This window comes from Octodon degus, unplaced genomic scaffold (assembly GCF_000260255.1).
Source record: "Octodon degus isolate 3935 unplaced genomic scaffold, OctDeg1.0 scaffold00007, whole genome shotgun sequence".
NCBI classification, from domain to species: Eukaryota; Metazoa; Chordata; class Mammalia; order Rodentia; family Octodontidae; genus Octodon; species Octodon degus.
The window spans coordinates 3238975-3249479 of record NW_004524583.1 but is presented as its reverse complement, the minus strand read 5'-3'; the positions used below and the strand labels follow the sequence as shown (position 1 = coordinate 3249479).

The 10505-nt window shown below is 35.6% G+C and overlaps 1 pseudogene; it reads right to left on the bottom strand.

The window, feature by feature from the left end:
* Positions 1–824: 824 nt before the first annotated feature.
* On the bottom strand, positions 825–2173 carry LOC111812749 (annotated as a pseudogene).
* Positions 2174–10505: the final 8332 nt, after the last annotated feature.

Here is a 10505-nt window from a genome sequence, read left to right as displayed (position 1 = left end):
TTTTTTCATTTAAGTTCCTACAGCATGGGATTATGGTTCTTGTTTTTTCTTTCTGCAAATTTTTTGTTTGATTTCAAAATTAGGATGATTATAATCACATAGATCATTGTAAATTATTCTTATTCTTATTCTTATTTTATTTCTGAACCACTGTAGAAAATTAATATTATTTCTTCTATAAAAGTTTGATAGAATTCATTTATATCTGTTCCTCCCTGTTTTAAAAAGTGATTAGACACTGATTCAATTTATTATATGTAAAGTGACAGAGTATATATCTCCTCTTATGTATTATTACTATTATTATTGTTGTAATTATTATAAAATTATCAGAGTATTTTTGCTAAGAAATTGGTACTTTCCTATAAGTAATCAAATTTGTGAGCATATTTTTGAATGTAGCATAATATAGTTCTGATTATAGTGGACTTGTAGCATATTCCCTGTCAGTTTTTATATTTGTAAGGTGTATTCTATTTTGTCCTTGTCCTTGCTAATGTCTTTCAATTTCATTGTTTGCAAATAAATGGATTTTAATTGGGTTTTTTTTCTTTTATTAAACTTTGTTTTAACGAGTCTCAAAATTCTGTGACACATTTTTGGTCAAGTTTTCTATTAAAGTATTGATTTTGAAAAGTAATATCTTAAAAACTGCCACACACACAAAAATGGTCCATAAAACATTCTTTCCCTCTGAAGTTTTACTGCATTATCATTAGCCAGTCTTTCATTATTAAACCTAAATGGACAATTGGAAAAAACACTTTTGAGATCGGTCTTCCACCACTGATTAAGTTTGTGGTGGTAGGTGTTAGGGATAATATTCATTTAGCTTTCTGAGCTTTCTGGGCAGACATAGTGAACTTAAATCTACACCAGCCTTCTTGTCCACAGCTTTGATGGCACCCACAGCAACTGTCTATCTCATATCGTGAAGGGCGAAATGACCCAGAGGTGGATAGTCAGAGAAGCTCTTGACACACATGGCCTTACCTAGGACTATGCCATCAATGGCAGAATCACTAGATTTGAAAAACGTGGGCCCATCTTCTTGCTTCTTACTAGACTGGCAATCAATCTTTTCATTAGCTCAGCAAACTTGCAAGCAATGTGAGCTGTGTGACAATTCGGGTAGGGGCATAACTGGCATTCCTCTGACCAGAATGGTTCAGGATAATCACCTGAGCAATGAAACCAGTTGCTTCCACTGGTGGGTCATTTTTGCTGCCACTGGCAACATTGCCACACAGGACATCTTTGATAGGCATGTTCTCAATGTTGAAACCCACATTGTCCCCAGGAAGAGCTTCACTCAAAGTTTCATGGTGCATTTCAACAGACTTGACTTCAGTTGTTGACTAGAGCAAAGGTGACCACCATGCTGGGTTTGAGAACACAAGTCTCAAATAAGCCCACAGGGACAGTACCAATACCACCAACTTTGTAGACATCTTGGCGGGGCAGCCACAAAGGCTTGCCATTTGGATGAGTGGGTAGAAGAATGCAATCCAATGCTTCAAGCAGTGTGGTTCTGCTGGCATTGCCATCTTTATGAATGAACTTCCATCCTTTGAACCCAGGGATATCAGCACTTGGCCCCAGCATGCTGTCACCATTCTGACATAAAATTGGCACAAAAGCTATGGTGTCAGGGTTGTAGCCAATTTTCTTAATGTAGGTGTTGCCTTCCTTAACAATTTCCTAGTATCTCTTGTGGCTATAGTGTGACTCCATAGAATTCATTTTGCTAACATCAACAATTAGTTGTTTTACATCTAGTGTGTAAGCCAGAAGGGCATGCTCACAGGTCTGCCCATTCTTGGCAATACCAGCTTTGAATTCACCAACACTAGCAGCAACAATCAGGACAGTGCAGTCAGCCTGAGATGTCCCTGTAATCATGATTTTTATGAAGTCTCTGTGTTCGGGGGTATCAATGATGGTCACATAATAATTGCTGGTCTCAAATTTCCACAGGGAGATGTCAATGGTGATAACATGCTCACAAGACTCAGGCATACATGAAGGAACCCTTCCCCATCTCAGCAGCCTCTTTCTCAGATTTTTCAATGGTTCTTTTGTCAATGTCACCACATTTGCAGATCAGATGGCCAGTGGTGGTAGACTTGCTGGAGTCCATGTGTCCAATGAGGACAATATTAATGTTTCTTTTCCTTTCCTATGTTGGCTTTGATTTAATGATGGTTTTCACAACACCTGTGCTCTCAAGGCAAACCCATTGTGAAAAAGCTCAGATAAATGGATTTTGGTTTTCTTGATTTTGCATTCTTAATTCCACTTATTTTTGCTCTAACTACTGCTACTTTCTTCAATCTTTTTTGATTTTAATTTGATTTTCTTTTTCTGGTATCAAAAGGTGGGTACTTAGGTTATTGACAATATACATTTCTTATTTTCTAGTATGTATATTCAGTAGTATGAGTTTATCTGTAAACACTGCTATTGTTGCATCTCACAAATTCTGATAAACTGCAATTTTATTTTCATTGACTTAGAACTAGTTCTTACCTTTGAGATTTTTCTAACATGTATGCTTACTTTAGAGATGTATTATTTAATTTCCAAACCTTTAAAAAAATTCTAGCTATTTGACTCACAGTTTGTCACAGGCTGGCATGAAAGCAGCCTGGCACAGTGGAAGAGAAACACACCCAGCAGTCAGAAAGTAGCAAGCAGCTGGCCTCCCTTTGCTTTATCCCATCCGTACTTCTAGCCTTTTTGTGTGGTTCCACCCACACCAAGGGTGGGCCTTCCCATTATCCACACAGAACTATGATAAACCAATTAGAGGTTCCACACACCTTTAATCTCAGTATCATGCACCCTATGTATAACCATTTCCAAAAAGCTTGGGAGAACAGGCAGCAGGGAACATCATCTAGATATGAGCCATAGCAGGAGGTAATGTAACTTTCTAGAGAAGAGGCCTTGGAAGGCATTAGGTCACTGAGAACATGCTCTTGAAGGAGACATCAGGAGCTCCTCTTTTTGTTGTTGCCCCGTTTGCCTTCTGGAAGTCAAAAGGTGAGCAGGTGGTAAAGGCAAATTTTAAAATCTAGGGACTTCATAGATAGGAACCCAGCCTTAATAAGTCTTGAGATGATTAAGATTAAACTCAGAGATGTTTATACCCAGTTTGCCTGAGCATATGAAGCTGCATCAAGGCAAGAAAAACATATCCTGTTTGCTACCCTGCTTCAAGGTCTTTCTGCTTGGAAAATAATTCCTGCCCAGGACACAATGGCCCAGTAAAGAGAACAAGTGATTAATTACCTTGCACACCTGGACTCACTTCCCTAATTCATTCCTACTATAAGATAAATAACTTCCTGAAACCAAAAGTCACTCCCAAATAAATCTGCCTGGAAATGTATGGCTAAACATATGTAACCAGTGATGAAGTAACTCACATCAGTCTTTGCAAGCCTGTTTTCAAGAATATATGTAAAACTACCATTCCACATCAGCTGGCTTAATGGGAAGGAGCAGTGGGACTAGAAGCCCCCCACCAAGTGAAGCCAGCTCATTCCTTTCCATCTTAGTAGGCCAACCAGGAAGGACTTTGGAACAGGAAGACACAAGGCACAGCTGGCCATTCTGTACTGCTGGGCCCAGCCAAGCCAAACTGAGGCCCAGAACTACAGGAGCATTCTCTGGACACAAAGGTGTCAGGAGGTAACTGGGGTGATGTAGTCTGCCTGGAAGACTCTAGGTGTTTAAAGAGAAGCTGTATAGACAGAACTGAGGGGAATTAATTTAAATTAAAATTCCCAATTTAAGATTTGTTTGGTTATACAACTGTAATGTTTCTTCCTATGGTCTAAAGTACAAACCCATTAATTATAAAAGTTGATCAATTTCTAAATTTCACTAGGTGTTATTGGTAAAGCTTATTGTTGTACTGTAAATAGGAAACCATATCTGTCTTAACTACATGTTTTCTTTGGGGTATTAATATTGGGAGGTGCTTCGATAATAACTTCACTAAAGACCCACACCGAAGGGCAGAGGACAGTGTCACATGGACACCACTATCTTACTCTCAATTAATAGAGAAGGCAAAATCTTGGGACATACACAAAACAAGAATCTCTGAGACAGGAAAGACCAAAAAAAAACCCCAGACTATTTACAGAGAGGGTCTCACTCCAGTGATACTGCTACCTACAATCAAACTTTCACAACAAGGTATCACAGAAATCACAATAAAGAGTTCATTCTGAAGTATAATATGACAAAAGGAAGGAGCAAAATGCATTCTCAGGCCCCAAGTCCACCCAGAACGAATTCAGGAGACATTAGCATAGAAGAAATTGGAAGTCACACATCTTATATTTCTGAAATAATATCAACTAAAGTAAAGAAACAACCACAGAAGAGTATAGAGGAAATCACATCAGAGATAATCTTGCAGGTAAAAAAGAAATGATAACTACAATGAAAGAACTACTAAACATTTCTAAAGAAGATACTGATGGGGCCAGGGAGATGGCTCAGTAGAATAAGTACTTGCCTGGCAAGCGCAAGGACCTGAGTTCAATCCCCGGTTCTGAAAAAAAAAAAAAAAAAAAAAAAAAAGAAGAAGAAGAAGAAGATACTGATAAAAAATAGAGGAGAATAACAAGATTATGGAAACCTTGAATGAGAAGTATAAGAAACAGAATTCATGAAGCAGATTCAAATAGATATACAGGAAATTAAAAAGAAAAACCACAAGTTGGCAAAACCATTTGAATGAAAGTGAAGATAGACTTTTTCAGACCTTGAAGACACCATTGCTGCTAGTGAAAAGGTAAGGAGAGATCTCTTAAAAACAGCTAGGTTGCAGGAAATAATAATTCAACATCTGCAAGATTATGTGGCGATGAACAACATAAGACTAATAGGTATCAGAGAGAAAGAGGGAGGTAATACAAATGACAAAAAGAATACGGGCAGAAGTACTAGCAGAGAACTTCCCAAATATAGGGAAACAATCTGACATTCAGGTAACCAAGGCATATAGAACTCCAAATAATATCAACCTAATTAAAACTACACCCAGACACATAATAGTTAAGATCACAGAAATATAGCACAAGAACTATATACTAAAAGTTGTGAGAGAAAAGAAGCAGATCACATTTAAAGGAAAATCCATCAGAATAACAGCAGATATCTCTTCACAAACCATTAAGTCAAGAAGATCATGGAGCAAAGTACTTCAAGTCCTCCAAGAAAACAAATTCCTTCCTAGATTAATTTACCCTGTAAAACTTACTTTGAAGTTTAATGTGGAAGTGATATGCTTCCATGACAAAGAACAACAAAAGAAATTCATGATGACCCAAACAACCCTATACAGCATACTAAAAGACCTTCTAGAAAGGGATATAAATACACACAAATTCCAACAATACAACATAAAGAACCTACCAAACAGGGTAAACTATTAAACAAATGATAAATGTAGGGAATCAACAATAGGAAAATAACATGACAAACCTAAGTTAATAAATATCAATTATAACCACCAATGTAAATGGACTCAATTCACCAATTAAAAGAAATAGACTGACAGAGTAGATTAAGAAACAAAATCCAGCAGCATGCTGTATACAAGAAACATATGTAACCCATGAAGAAATTCAGAGGCTAAAAATCAAAGGAGAGAAAACAATATCACATGCTCCAGGACCTCACAAAAAGCAAGGTATCTGTTCTGTTTGAAGGTAATCTGAACTTCAAACCAAGAATGATCAAACAAAATAAGGAAGGTCATTTTATACTAACTGATTAGGGGGAAATGCAAGAGGCAGTGCAATAGTCATAAATACGTATACACAAAATATGGAAGCAACTAACTATATGAGACAAATTTTAAAGGACATGAAAAATCTAATAACCAATATCACAATCTTAATAGGGGAAATTATCCCCTTATCTTAAAAAAATAGGTCAGGCAGACAAAAACTTAGCAAAGAGGTAGAAGAACTGAATTAAATCTTTGAAAAAATGGATGTAGTGGACATAAACAGAGTGTTCTACCAAGAAACATCTGAATACACATTCTTTTCAGCTTCACATGGGACGTTTTTTAAAATAGGCTGCATAGTACTCCATAGGTCATGCTTAAGAATATGCAAGACAGCAGAAATTAACCCAGATATATTATCTGAGCACAGTGCAATGAAACAGGAAATGAAGGAGAAAAGAAAAAAATAAAACCCCCATAAACATATGGAAATTAAATAAAACCTTCTTCACAGACAAAATTAAATAAGAAATTGAACAATATCTACAATCCAACAGAAATTCAAGTGCAACTTACTCATTTGTGGGATGCAATGAAAGCAGTCCTTGGAGGGAAATTTATAGTGGTGAACTCCCACATTAGGAAAGCAGAGCAAGAACAAATAAATACCCTACTGCTGAACCTCAAGGTTCTAAAAAAGAAGAGCAAATCAATCCCAAAGCAGAAAGATGGGAGGGAATCATAAAGATTAGAGCAGAAATTAATGCAATCAAGATAAACAAAACAGTACGAAGAATTAATGAATCAAAAAGCTGGTTTTTGGAAAGATTAAATAAAGTGGATAAACTCTTACATAACCTCATCAAAAAGAGGAAAGAAAAAACTCAAATTCAAGCAATAAGGAATGAAAAAGACATAATTACTACAGGTCTTGTGGAAATTCAGAAGATTATCAATAGCTCCTTTCAAAATATTTGCACTCACAGAATTGAAGACACAGAAGAAATTGACAAATTTCTAGACAGGTAAAAATCACCAAAACTGAATCAAGAAGACATAAAACTGTGACTAGCCAAGTATCAGCAAATGAAATAGAAAATGCAATAAAAATAACCTACTGACAAAGAAAATCCCAGGTCTTGATGGATTCACAACTGAATTCCATAAGAAATTTGGAAAATATTTAATCCCAATCCTCCTCAAACTCTTCAGTGAAACTGAAAAGGAAGAAATACTCCCAAAATCATTTCTGGAGGCAAGTATTATACTGATACCAAAAAAAAAAAAAAATTCAACCAATAAAGAACTACAGGCAAATCTCTCTCATGAACATAGATGCAAAAAACATCAATAAAATCTTAGCATATAGAGTACAGCAAAACATCAAGATTATACAACATGACCAGTTAGGATTCATCCCAGTGATACAAGAATGAGTCAATATATGCAAATCTATAATCATAATGCACTATATCAATAGAGCCAAATACTACAGGATCATCTCAGTCAATGAAGAAAAGGCTTGTGACAAAGTTCAGCACTCATTCATGATCAAAGTCCTGCAGAAATTAGAATAGATGGCCTCTACCTCAATCTGCTAAAATATACTGACAATCCAGTGGCTAACATAACTCTGAATGGGGTAGAACTGAAATCTTTTACTCTCAGATCAGGTACAAGTCAAGGATGTCCTCTATCACCACTTCAATATAATTTTTGAAACATTAGCTAGAGTCATCAGAAAAAAAAATAAATAAATAAAAGGAATAAGAATAGGTAATGAAGAATCAAAACTATCATTATTTTTAAATGATGTGATACTCTACTTGGAAGACCCAAAATACTCCACTGAGAAGTTCCTAGAATTAATAAACAAATTCAATAGCATAGCAGGTTACAAAGTCAACACCCAAAGAATAATAGCATTTCTCTATACAGATAACAAGCACACTGAGAGAGAATGAAGAGACACAATACACTTAACAATTGTACCCCCGAAAATGAAATACTTAGGAATTAATCTACCTAAGGAAGTAAAAATATTTCACTGTGAAAATTACAGTACTCTAAAATAAGAGATCAAAGTGGATTTCAGAAATGGAAAGATATCACTTGCTCCTTGATAGAAAGAACCAACATTTTGAAAATGGCCATACTCCTAAAATTTTTAATACAGATTTAACACAATCCTTTTAAAAAAACCAACAAGCTACCTCAAAGATCTAGTGAAAATATTTCTAAAATTTATTGGGAACCAGAAAAAACCTAGAATAGCAAAGGCAATATTGGGCAACAAAAGCAAGGGAGGAGGCATTACAGGACCTGACTTGAAATTATACTACAAAGCTATTGTGATGAAATCAGCATGATACTGGCAAAAAACAAACAAAAACAAACAAACCAACAAAAATCCCCAGACAGACCTGAGGATCAATGGAACAGATTAGAAGATGCACATACAACTACAAACACACTCAGCCATCTTGTTTTGACTAAGGGACCAAAAATGTTCACTGCAAGAAAGATAGCTTCTTTAATAAATGGTGCTAGAAAAACTGGCTCTCTGCATCCTGAAAATTAAAGCTAGACCCAAGTCTACAGCCATGCACTAAACTAAAGTCAAAAAGGATTAAAGATCTAAACATTCAAACAGAAACACTAAATCTCCTGGAAGAGAAAGTAGGTGGAAATCTAGAGGACATAGAGGTAGGCAAGCAGTTCATGAACAAAAATCAAACTGCTCAGGAAATACTTCAAAGAATCAACAATGGGGGCCTCCTCTTATGGAGAAATTCCTACACACCAAAAGAAATTACCAACAGGGTGAAAAGGTAACCCACAAATTTGGGAAAAAATGTTAACTAATAAGCACTCAGAAAAAGGTTTTCTATATAGAATATATGAACAACTAAAAATAATTAGGGCCACAAAATTTAAAGACTCAATTAAAAATGGGCATCTGAGATAAATACACACTTCTCAAGGAAAAAGTACAAGAAGCAAATAAATACATGAAAAATGTGCCACATCACTGGCCATTCAAGAAATGCAAAATAAAAAAAAAAACATTGAGATACCATCTCAGCCCAGAAAGAATGGCTGTCATAAAGAAATCAACTATTAATAAATGCTGGAGAGGCTGTGGAGAAAAAGGAACCCTTCTGCACTGCTGGTGGGAATGTAGACTACTACAGATAATATGAAAATCACTGTAGAGACTCCTCAGAAAAAGTAGGACTGGAAATCTCATTCAGTCCAGCTATCCCCCTTATGGGAATTTTCCCAGAAGAACTGAAAACATTGTACCATAATGATATGTGTGCACCCATGTTTATAGCAGCACAATTTGTCACAGCCAAGTATTGGAAGTAACCAAAATGCCCACCACCTGAGGAATGGATGAAAGAGATGTGGTATTTTTATACAATGGGTATTAGCTATAAAGAAAAACAAACTCAAAGGTTTCATAGGTAGGTGGATGCAAGTAGAGGCTATACTCATAAGTGAAATAAACCAGACCCACATGGGTAAATATCATATTGTCTCAAAAGAAGAAATAAAACCTGAAAGTTATAGCAGATATTGTAAAACAGAAAGAAGTGGAACTTAAGGATTAAACAACGAAGAAGAAAGGATAAAAGATTAAAATGTTAGGAGAAAATATGCAAGCATATATGCAAGATAGCTGATGTGACTGTACTAAACCTCCATTGGTCTTTTGAAAACAGCAGTTAATATGTAGAATTTTCACCTTAACTATCTCTGTATGCTGATATCTGCAATCTGTACAACTACATTGAGGCCAGCAATGTGTAATAAAAAAACCCATTCTTGAATAGCTGATACCTTGGTCTTTTAAATGTGTACTGCTTGAAATGTCATATCAATTATTAATGTACTGCTTTAAAATAAACTATTTAAGAAAAGGTTTTAAAAAGACACAAAAAAAGTTTAAGGTTTCTTATTTTTTCCATAATTTTGAGAGACAAATAGAAATGAGACAGTTTCAAATCAAATTCATAGGACAGTTTCAAATATTGACACATTACATACTCTCTTCCTAGTGGTTATTTGCTATACAAGATGCAAGATGTACAAGATGACTCTCCTTAGGCACACTATACATTATCAATCACTTTCCTTTTTGGCCTCATAATCTAATTGATCAGAAAATTTGAGACACTACTGAATTACGTGATGCTACAGTACAAGTTCTCATATGTCCTGAGTCTTAATTGACCTTGGAAGGCTAGGGCCAAAATAGTGGCTTTCCTTGCAGCCCTCCTTTTTCTCTAATTTTAGTCTGCAAACTCAGGTTGTTAACCTTCTAGAAGAGAAGCTTATTGTTATTACCATACAACCTAGGCTGTTAAGCTTAACCTCACTATCTGTCTGAATATCAAACATCTTAGGAAGAACATGGAACAGGTATTTTTCATCAAGCATTAATATGTTGAACTTTAAGTACCTACAGAATATGATGAAAAAACATTTAAAAATTAAAATATATTTTAAAAATAGGCATAAAGAATTATATAGTTCTTATGTTTACACATAAGTCTAGAAATCTAACCATATATACTCCTTAGAAAAGTTGGTCTGGAAATCCCCTTTAAACCAGTATTCCTCTACTGGGAATTTTCCCAGAGGATCTGAAAGCATCATATCATAGGGATATATGTGTGCCTATGTTTATAGCAGCACAATTTGTGATAGCCAAATCTTGGAAACAACCAAGATGCCCATCACC